Source organism: Ruditapes philippinarum, unplaced genomic scaffold, assembly GCF_026571515.1.
Source record: "Ruditapes philippinarum isolate M1 unplaced genomic scaffold, ASM2657151v2 ctg215_1_1_1_1, whole genome shotgun sequence".
NCBI classification, from domain to species: domain Eukaryota; kingdom Metazoa; phylum Mollusca; class Bivalvia; order Venerida; family Veneridae; genus Ruditapes; species Ruditapes philippinarum.
In genome coordinates, this window is record NW_026854703.1 from 180,194 (window position 1) to 190,556 (window position 10,363).

A 10,363-nucleotide genomic window follows, 5' to 3' on the forward strand; every position below is an offset into this window, starting at 1 on the left:
GGACGAAAATATGCATGCGACCGGAAAGTTCAGTCGTAAGAGCCAGGTAAGGTATTCCTACGGGTCTCGTGTTCGAGTCAATGTCATGCAGCACATTTTTTTCACCCTGATGCTGTTTGGTAAATGTCTTTAATGCCGATTCGTTAAATAAACCCAGTTATTTCAATATGACTTTATGTGTTAATGTGTAACCTTCTCAAAGTAAAGTTTTCACTCTCTGTCAGTTGACAGTTGATCTCTACTGATGATTATCTATATATATAATATATATTATGTTACTTTTTTTTTAATTTCCATCTTAATTTGATACTTGACGTTGCCTTCCTGGCCTCGTGCGATTATATAATATTTATATTAATGTCTGCACACGTTGCGATTATATTATATTTATATTAATTTTTGCACACGTGCAATTATATAATATTTAAACTAATGTTTGCACACGTGCGATTATATAATATTTGTACTAATGTTTGCACACGTGTGATTATATAATATTTATATTTATGTTTGCACAAGTGCGATTATGTACTATTTATCACAGGCACGAGTATCGGACCTGGGAAGAAAAAATATGACCAGACTGATAAAAAACCTGTGTTCATCTTAAAAGTGTCCAAAAAAAAAAAATGACCCCCTTTAAAAATATACTATAAGTTAAGAGCTCTTAACTTATAGTATAGTTTTAAAGGGGGTCATTATTTACATTTTTTTGTGTGTTTTTTTGACACTTTTAAGATGAACACAGGTTTTTTATCAATCTGGTCATATTTTTTCTTCCCAGGTCCGATACTCGTGCCTGTGCTATTTATACTAATGTTTGCACACGTGCAATTATATAATATTTATATTAATGTTTGCACACGTGCGATTATATAATATTTATATTAGTATTTGCACACCTGCGATTATATAATATCTATATAAATATTTGTACTTGTACGATTATATAATATTAATATTTGCACACGTGCGATAATATAATACCTATATTAATGTTTGCACACGTGCTATTATATAATATCTATATAAATGTTTGCAAACGTCCGATTATATAATATCTATATAAATGTTTGCAAATGTGCGATTATATAATATTAATATTAATATTTGCACACGTGCGATTATTGTCACACATCTTACAATATTCTTTTAACATAGACAGGAGAAAGTTTTACATTCATACAAAATAAAATGAATTATTTGAAAAATATTTATCAAAGTTTAATTTGCACACGTGCGGTTAAATAATATTTATATTACATTTGTATCAATATCAATATATATCAATCAATCAGTCAAATATCTTTATTCACCCAGGTATTAATAAAATACATAAGGGGGTTACAAAATAATATTTTACAAGATATATGTTCCGGTTGTAAAGTCCTGAAAAGATAATGTAGTATTAATAGTCATTTAGTTATTTTTAAACAGAAATATAAAAAAAATGTACATTTTTTAAGTTTTAAAGAAAGAAATGGGGGTTCAAGTGAGAATATTCTAGCACCTTATATAACATAAATACTGGGTAGCACACAATGCCTTATTGCACGCTCTAGTAATTTTATTTACAACGACGGGGTTTTTTGTCACGGGGGAGGAAGTGTTACACGAAGGATGGAGTTCTTATGATAACTTGTTTGGAGTTCTTATGATAACTGTCACGGAGTTCCTGGAAAACGTTACGGATTTCTGTGGAAAACTTTTCTATATACTAGGAGAACTCGCCTAAAAAATGGTTATTTTCAACTTTAAATGGGGAGTTTGAGGTGAAAAAATTAAACTTTGATAATTAAGCTTGCCCTACATATTGTATTTTGTTTCAGAACAAATCTTTTAGTCCATATTTCGTCGCCGTTTAAAAAAAATCTGGAAATTTTGAGAAAAAATTCCAAATTACTCGCTAATTCTTACATATTGCCCTTTTCATTTGTGATCTTCTTCGTTGCTATACTTAATTACCTAATTATTATGGAGAGTTGCAAACATAAAGCCGGGCTAATAAATTTATACCCGATTTTCAAATGTTACGGAGTTCTTGCGATAACTCAAAATATGTCCTGGAGTTCTTATGATAACTTTTGTTACTGCCAGTGTGTTTTTGTGCTTAATCACGGCGCGTTTAAGCGTATTTTATTAGACAATAAGTGTGTAAATCATTATGAAGCATAGTACGCTTATCATTTGCACAAAAATTTGGTTATATAACGTTGGTTTTGATCGTGTTTTTCAGTTCAAGAGATATTTTTTCATACCTCCGTTTCTTGTGTTTTTTGTGTTTGTTTTGGTCTTTTTGGTTGTTTTTTTTTTATTATTTTATTGGAATGACTGTAAACATACTTGATGTAGAGCATTTACTTACAGGATAAAAAAGCGCTTTGAATCATGATTTCGTCATATATACATTATTCCTGGCAGTTTTAGAGAACATTAATAACTATGCTATCGGTATGCATGTAAATGGTTTTCAGCAAAATAGGAGGTAGTATGCACTACTTTTATCTAAATTTAATGAGGTGGGTGTCGTCTTTATGTTTCAACGGGTATTTCAATTTCAAAAAAGGTATCAGTTTTTGTCATAGAAACGTATAAAGTTCTATGACAATGATATGACGATAGAAAGTAAGTCTTCAATAAGATATGTGAGTCACCGTAAGGTTCATGCCGTTTATTCGACCTTGTTCCTTTCTCTATTAAATCCAATGTAGCATCACGTGACGTACAGCAATTTCCATATTTCGGAAAATTACTGCATACATTTTTCTTATCAAAGTTGGAGTCCTTGTGGAAATTTTGCAACAACTTTTGCTGTAATTGATTACAAAAATATATTGTCGAACTTCTTTCGCTCGAACCCGTAGGGCACGTGCAAATTTGTCGATGAGATCGGTAGTAATCGGTTGATTTTTATGCATAAAAAGATCATACATTTCGGGTGCATGGGTGTAAAGGATATCCAGGTTATTTACGATACATGGTATATAATGATACAATTTACTTAGCCGCTTCTTGAGGAAGCCCAACTACACGGTGCATATCCATATCGGTACCCTCTTTGCGAAATCTGCTCAAACGGTACCCTCTTTGAACATGCACAGGTCATTCTCTGCTAAAAACAAACCAGCGATGGATAACAATCCAGTAAAATTTCATTGTAATAAGGAAAGGAGGTATGACACGTAGAAAAGATGTATACCACGGAACACTAGAATGTTTTATTTATGTGCTGATTTGCCATGTGCACGTTTTTCATGTACTGCAAATTCACAATAAGCTACAAAAAATCGACATGTCTTGCCTCGCCCATCACATCGACATATTTTTCGGGCTGAAATGAACCTTTGGCTTGATTATATTTGCATCATCACACATATTTAATATGTTCATATACATATCATATTCGGACAAATGGCAGTATATTGTCAAAAATAAATGAAAAATTCATAAAAACACCCTACTTTCGGTTTTGCAGCGGCACGGGCTACCACTCTTCATTTGAATTTTCATATCACATGTACCCTCTCATTTTTTAACACATAGGCACGAGCACGACATATACTTTTATGTGTTAATCGCTAAGTATGTAATATTTACATACAAGTAAGAAATATTACATACATACTTAACGATTAACGCAAATAAAAGCATCGAACCCACGCCAGAGAGGTAACTGGATTAGAAGTCATCGACTCAAACCCCTCGACCATGGAGGCGGTCGTTCCTGAAGATAGCTTAGCACCTGTTTATCCTATGTAGACTGTACACCAAAGCAGTTTCATGTCTTCCCCAGATATATTGAATGATCGTGTTTTAATTTCGCCACATGACCTCAATGTTGCATTTTGCGGCAACTTATGACATAAAACTTTTGTTGACGAACAGTATACACAGAAACATTTAATGCATTCGTTGGGTTTTATAATGTCAATATGATTTCGCACAAATTTAATTAGGAACTAAAACACGATCAAAGCCAACGTTATATAACCAAATTTTTGTGCAAATGATAAGCGTACTATGCTTCATAATGATTTACACACTTACTGACTAATAAAATACGCTTAAACGTGCCGTAATTTAGCACAAGAGCACACTGGCAGTAACAAAAGTTATCATAAGAACTCCAGGACATATTTTGAGTTATCACAAGAACTCCGTAACATTTGAAAAGTCGGGTATACATTTATTATCCCGGGCTTTATGTTTGCAACTCTCCACTATAAATAGGTGATTATGTATAGCAACGAAGAAGATCACAAATGAAAAGGTCAATATGTACGAATTAGCAAGTAATTTGGAAATTTTTCTCAAAACTTCCAGATTTTTTTTTAAACGGCGACGAAATATGGACTAAAAGATTTGTTCTGAAACATAATACAATATGTAGGGCAAGCTTAATTATCAAAGTTTAATTTAGCACCTCAAACTCCCCATTTAAAGTTAAAAATAACCATTTTTTAGGCGAGTTCTCCAAGTATATAGAAAAGTTTTCCACAGAAATCCGTAACGTTTTCCAGGAACTCCGTGACAGTTATCATAAGAACTCCAAACAAGTTATCATAAGAACTCCATCCTTCGTGTAACACTTCCTCCCCCGTGTTTGTGTGTACAATCAGAAAACGTTCCTGACATGCCTTCTTCGCATGTAAGTATGCGAACTCTATAATTCTATTTATAATATATTAAAAATTTTTTAGTCATATTAAATTGACCTGTTATAAAAGACGGTAACTTCTATAAACGTCTTGGCCAATTTTAAAATAAGTGCATTTTAATTATTAAATTTTAGAATTCTTGGGATTGCCCCATCTTCCTCCCATGGCAGAGGTTGTATGTAGAGACTACCCTGTCATGGGGGATATGGTATGCACATAACACATGTACGGATATAACAATAAGTAAAGAAACATCAGCTCCCCCTTTTAATAGGTTATAAATGAAGTATATGCTCGCCCATATTGTCTCTTTCCGGTGGCGAGGGTAAACAAACTCAAACACACACACATTGTGTACAATCAAATGGGCAGACAGCTGCTCCAGCGTCGACAGCTGTACCAGTATATACATGTCGGCCCGGGGAATATAATTGACGTACGGTAACCACACCGTATTACCGGCGGCAGTGATGGCAGATCACTGCAGTGATGGCAGATATCTGAAAATTACCGATCGATACAGGTAGGTTATAAATTTGGTTGGTTTATTTATATTACACAAATACGGCCAATTTCATTGCTGTAAAACTATTGTCCATTGAATGGAGATACTGTAAGGTAATTTTGGACTCGTTTTTTCTGTTTTTAAGATTATTTTGAGCAGGTTAAAAGTGACAGCCTCGGAAAAATCCGTGAAAATATCTGTTTTCTGTTCAAAATATCTCAAGTTTATGGCAGGATTTCCTGTTATCAATATAGACGTTCATCCATTGGGGTCACGCAAGCCAAATATCTACCCCGTGAGTCTTTTCTTGAAAGTTTTACAGACGCTCAATCTTGTCCGGTCGAAGAAAAATGCTGCCGTTGTAGACAGATACATATTATAAATGCTGCCGTCGATGGCAGAAATACCATGAAAGTGGCTAACATTCTGACAGAAAATCAAGTTTAATCTTTTATCAATTCCTCTTTTCTTTGCGTCCTTTAAGTCGGAATTGAGACGTTAAACTATAATTTCTAATATTTTCTCAAGAAAGAAAAGTTATTAATGCGTTATGTGCATCGAAAAAAAGCTTATTAGCAACATGCAGTTACAATACAAAAAGTTATGATTTAGTACCACAAAATTTCACTATAGATAGAGAAATGAACATGAAAAACTTCATTTTTCTATATTCATGCATGTGTGCTGGATCTGTTGTGTCTGTCAGTTACATGCATACAATACTATATGTATCTTAAGTTTAGCAGCGCACTCCCTTTTTAAGACATAACGCCAATTGCATATTACAGCAAGTAACTTTTGTAAGTGGATATTCATTTGCTAGCATATGACATTATTTTCTCGAGGTAATAATGTTCATCGCTTTATGACAAATAAAGGCTGAAATTTACTTAATCGGCGCAGATTATAAGTTATTAAATTTATGTAATAAAGGGGAGACTATTAACTTCGCAACTGGCATCAGTGTATCATAAAACAATGTATGTTAATGTAAATTGTAAAGATAATATTATTGACAGTTCAAATATTTTCCTATATTATCAAGTTCTTGAAAAACACGACAACGTAGATTCATTTCTTTAAATTTTCATGTTTGTAATAGCGTTGTAGTTTGCCTTTGAATTACAATTACTATGCTAAATTATAAAGAACAGTTCTAACATCACGTGCTCCCCTTTAACTATATATTTTTTCATTCATTTTAGTTGTAACCATGGCAACTTATGAAGATGAACCTTTCGATGATTCATATCACAAGATGAAAATAAATCCTGTATTTATAGGAAAAAAACTAGAATTTTTGGTTTGTTATATACTATTTCTCATTTTTTGACCTTTCAATTCATAAAACTTCTCCTTTAATTTTGTATATTGCCTGAACTAAGAATGAATGTTGCTATTTTTTTTTCGATGCACATACCGCATTAATAACTTTCCTATCTTGAGAAAATATCAGAAATGAGAGTTTAACGTCTCAATTCCGACTAAAGGACGCAAAGAAAAGAGGAATTGATAAAAGATTGAACTTGAATTTCTGTCAGAATGTTAGCCACTTTCATGGTATTTCTGCCATCGACGACAGCATTTATAATATGTATCTGCCTACAACGGCAGCATTTTTTCTTCGACCGGACAAGATTGAGCGTCTGTAAAACTTTCTAGAAAAGACTCACGGGGTAGATATTTGGCTTGCGTGACCCCAATGAATGAACGTCTATATTGATAACAGGAAATCCTGCCATTTACTTAAAACTTGAGATATTTTGAACAGAAAACAGATATTTTCACGGATTTTTCCGAGGCTGTCACTTTTAACCTGCTCTAAATAGTATTAAAACAGGAAAAAAACGAGTCCAAAATTACCTTACAATATCTCCATTCAATGGACAATAGTTTTATAGCAATGAAATGGGCCGTATTTGTGTAATATAATAAAACCATCCAAATTTATAACCTACCTGTATCGATCGGTAATTTTCAGATATCTACCACCACTGCCGCCGGTAATGCGGTGTGGTAACACGCCCGGCAAACTGTCGCTCCACTTCAAAATTGTGGTGTACGGTAAAACGAGCGAACGGCATTTCCGAGATAGAGCGGAAGGCCGATTTAAACGGATAAGTGTAAGTGTTGTTTATGTTTTTGCCTCGTAATTCATTTAAGTTGTATTTTTCCGAAAAACGGAAAATGTAGTTCCGTTTAAGATTGATTTTGGCGTCCAATGATCTAAAGTTGTTAAAAAAGAAAATTATATCAAGCCTGGGAGAACTTTTTCCCCTGACGAAGTGATCGACGATTCGTTAAATATCAAACTTCAAACCATGAAAAACGCTCTACACTTAGAATTTTTAAAAAGTGTTTTACAAAATATTAACCCGTACCAAGAGCTATCCTTTCGTGCAAAATAAACTACTCTTGGTGGATTTCTTAAATTTGTAAATCGATTTTTTTCGAAAGTAGTGGAGCCAAAGGGCAAGAGATGGAGCGAAAGGTCAGTTGTTGGGCGCAAGGCGACATTAAGTTGGTGTAAATAGCATAGTCTACGAATCTATAAAAAAATTTTCAAAAGTTAAAAATAGACGTACTTAAAGACATTTTTCTACAGTTTTATGAAAAAATAATCCTTTCATAGAATTTTCTAAATTTTTTTGTATGATGGAGTAAAATTTAATGAAAAATTTGAATATAAAAAGAAAAATATATGTTGACGTGCTGGATTTCTTGTAAAATGGCAGTTTTCCATGGTAACCGTATAATATAAAAACTGTCAAAAATAGCCTAACTGTGTTATAACGAATAGAAATGTATAAGATAGCTTAAATCACACAACGGGCATTGTTTTATGCCAAGATAACCTTATCTAATGATTCTGTATGAAACAAATGATAATCTGAACATATTTCTTTAAAAAATGAGTTTTCCATGTTCCTCAACCGAACAAAAAAATGAGAAAAATGAACATGAATTCTCAGAATAATTAGAGATATACATGTACAGTTTTATGAAAAAATAATCCTTTCATAGAATTTTCTAATTTTTTTGTATATTGTGTAAAATTTAATGACAAATTTAAAAAGAAAAAGAAAAATATATTTTGGGCGTGTTGGATTTTTTTGAAAAAATGGCAGTTTCCATGGTAACCGTATATCTCAAAATTGTCAAAACAGCCAAACTGTATTATAATAATGTATAAAATAGCTTATTTCACTCACAATAAACATAATTTTATACAAAGCTTGCGTTATCTTAGGGTTCTGTATAAAAACAAACGATAATTTAGACATATTTCTTTAAAAAATGAGTTTTCATGCTTTTTAACTAAACAAAAAATGAGAAAAATAAACATGAAAATTTTCTGTAAAAAAATAAAGCTATCAAGAAATTTCTTTTACAGAATTTTCTACATTATTGATATATCAAGTAACATTTGATTGTGGATTCAAAAATAGAAATAAAATATATATGTTGAAGTGTTACTTTTTTGTAAACGGACAGTTTCCATGGTTACCGCATATGCTAACTGTCAAATTACCACGCTTTCCTTATGAAATATCATTTATACTAAATGTATTGTCAAATATAAACATGTTGTAATAAGAATTTCTTTTTCTTTTGATGTTATATTAAGTAAATGATACTGAATATTTTTTTAAAAACATATCTAGGGCCATATTATTTTTTCACTCGACTAACATACCGAATAGTAAGCAAGTATTCAGAAATTTACAAAGAAAATTATGAAATTCTGAACATTTCTTGGATATTAATTTTGTTTTTTTTATTCAAACACTTTTAAAATATATCATTTTAAACTTCTTTGCCCAGTTGTCTGCCAGTAATCAAGTCGCGACGCACTTTTTGTCACTATACCACAAGTGGGTGGGTAACGCGCGCAGAATTATCATCATGCTGTCGTACTAATGCTTGGAGAAATCCTTTATGTGATGTTGTCTAAACGACATTCTTATTCTTTTGAACCAATCTCCTTTTGAACATTTAGAAATATCTATTCTGTATTATTTACTCATTATTTGCTTATAGCCGAAATTTAAACACTTATCCGAATACTATTCAACTTTACCTTTATTTGAAGAGTAATTATCCGTGATTATCTTGCTTGGATGCGCATAACGATACGCACAGAAAACTACCGAAAACGTCTTTAAATGTGAAGCCGGAGAAATATGAAAATGTATTAATTTATTTTTACTATAACTAGGTATTTCAATTATTAATAATTTTAGTCCGTACACCGACTGAGAACTGCCTTTCTTATTATGTTCCTTTTGTTCATAGATACTCTGAATAAAGGAACAAAATTTTACGATATTTCTTTTAACTTATATTTTTTCTTTAATTAATCAAGATTTGTACTGACAATATGCAGTGTTTGATTATAAAAAGTATACATTTCCATTCATACTTTGAGAGGAAAATGGTAAACTAAACAACAATGTTAAATAAGAAAAAAGTATCTTGAAACATAACTGAAACACTAATATAACCCCCTTCCCCGGGTCTCGTATCCTCTTCCCCTATGCTCCTTTATTTTGTGAGCTTGTTAAGCAGTCATTTATCTTCTTTCTTTGTTTTCCTTGTCAGCTTTTATGATTTCTTTAATGCTTCATTTTATAATTAGTGATTGACCTGTCCGTGCTTCGCATTGCGCCCTGTCCTGTTTTTGTTTGAGGGCCTCCTGGGCTCCTTGCCACCGATTCTTTGTTGCTGGGTCGCGTGGGGGTGGCGTTCATTGAACGCCGCCTTTCCTTGTTAATCTTGTTTATCATATTTCATATCCTTAGAACGACCGACACTTTGTCAACCATTTTCATAGAGATTCCCCACCTTACAAAAAGTATTTCTATTTCATGAAAACGTGGCTTATTTGTGTTTGATCTGAACATGTACGTTAGAGCTATTAATTACAGAAAGTCATAGTAAAATGAACTCGGTAGTAGTGATCCATTTTACGTCCCCCGTGTATTGCATGATTTTGTCTCTGTTCTGCACTTTAAATATCAAACTTTTCGAAAAACATTTAACATTTGGCGGGAACAATCGTTTTAACATGTACCTGCTCGGAAACCATTTGTTCGCGGTAGAACTGAAAATATTCGATTTTGTCGAATTTGCACGGACACACGTTTAAAAATGTACATAACCGTGTCAAAAATCATGACTGACCTCCAATAAGTGGCAC

The 10,363-nt window shown here is 32.6% G+C and overlaps 1 protein-coding gene across 1 annotated transcript in view; it reads right to left on the reverse strand.

Annotated features, from left to right (window-relative positions):
• LOC132740804 (uncharacterized) overlaps positions 1 to 10,363 on the reverse strand; it is a 28,985-nt gene that overhangs the window by 15,685 nt on the left and 2,937 nt on the right. The window lies entirely within an intron of this gene.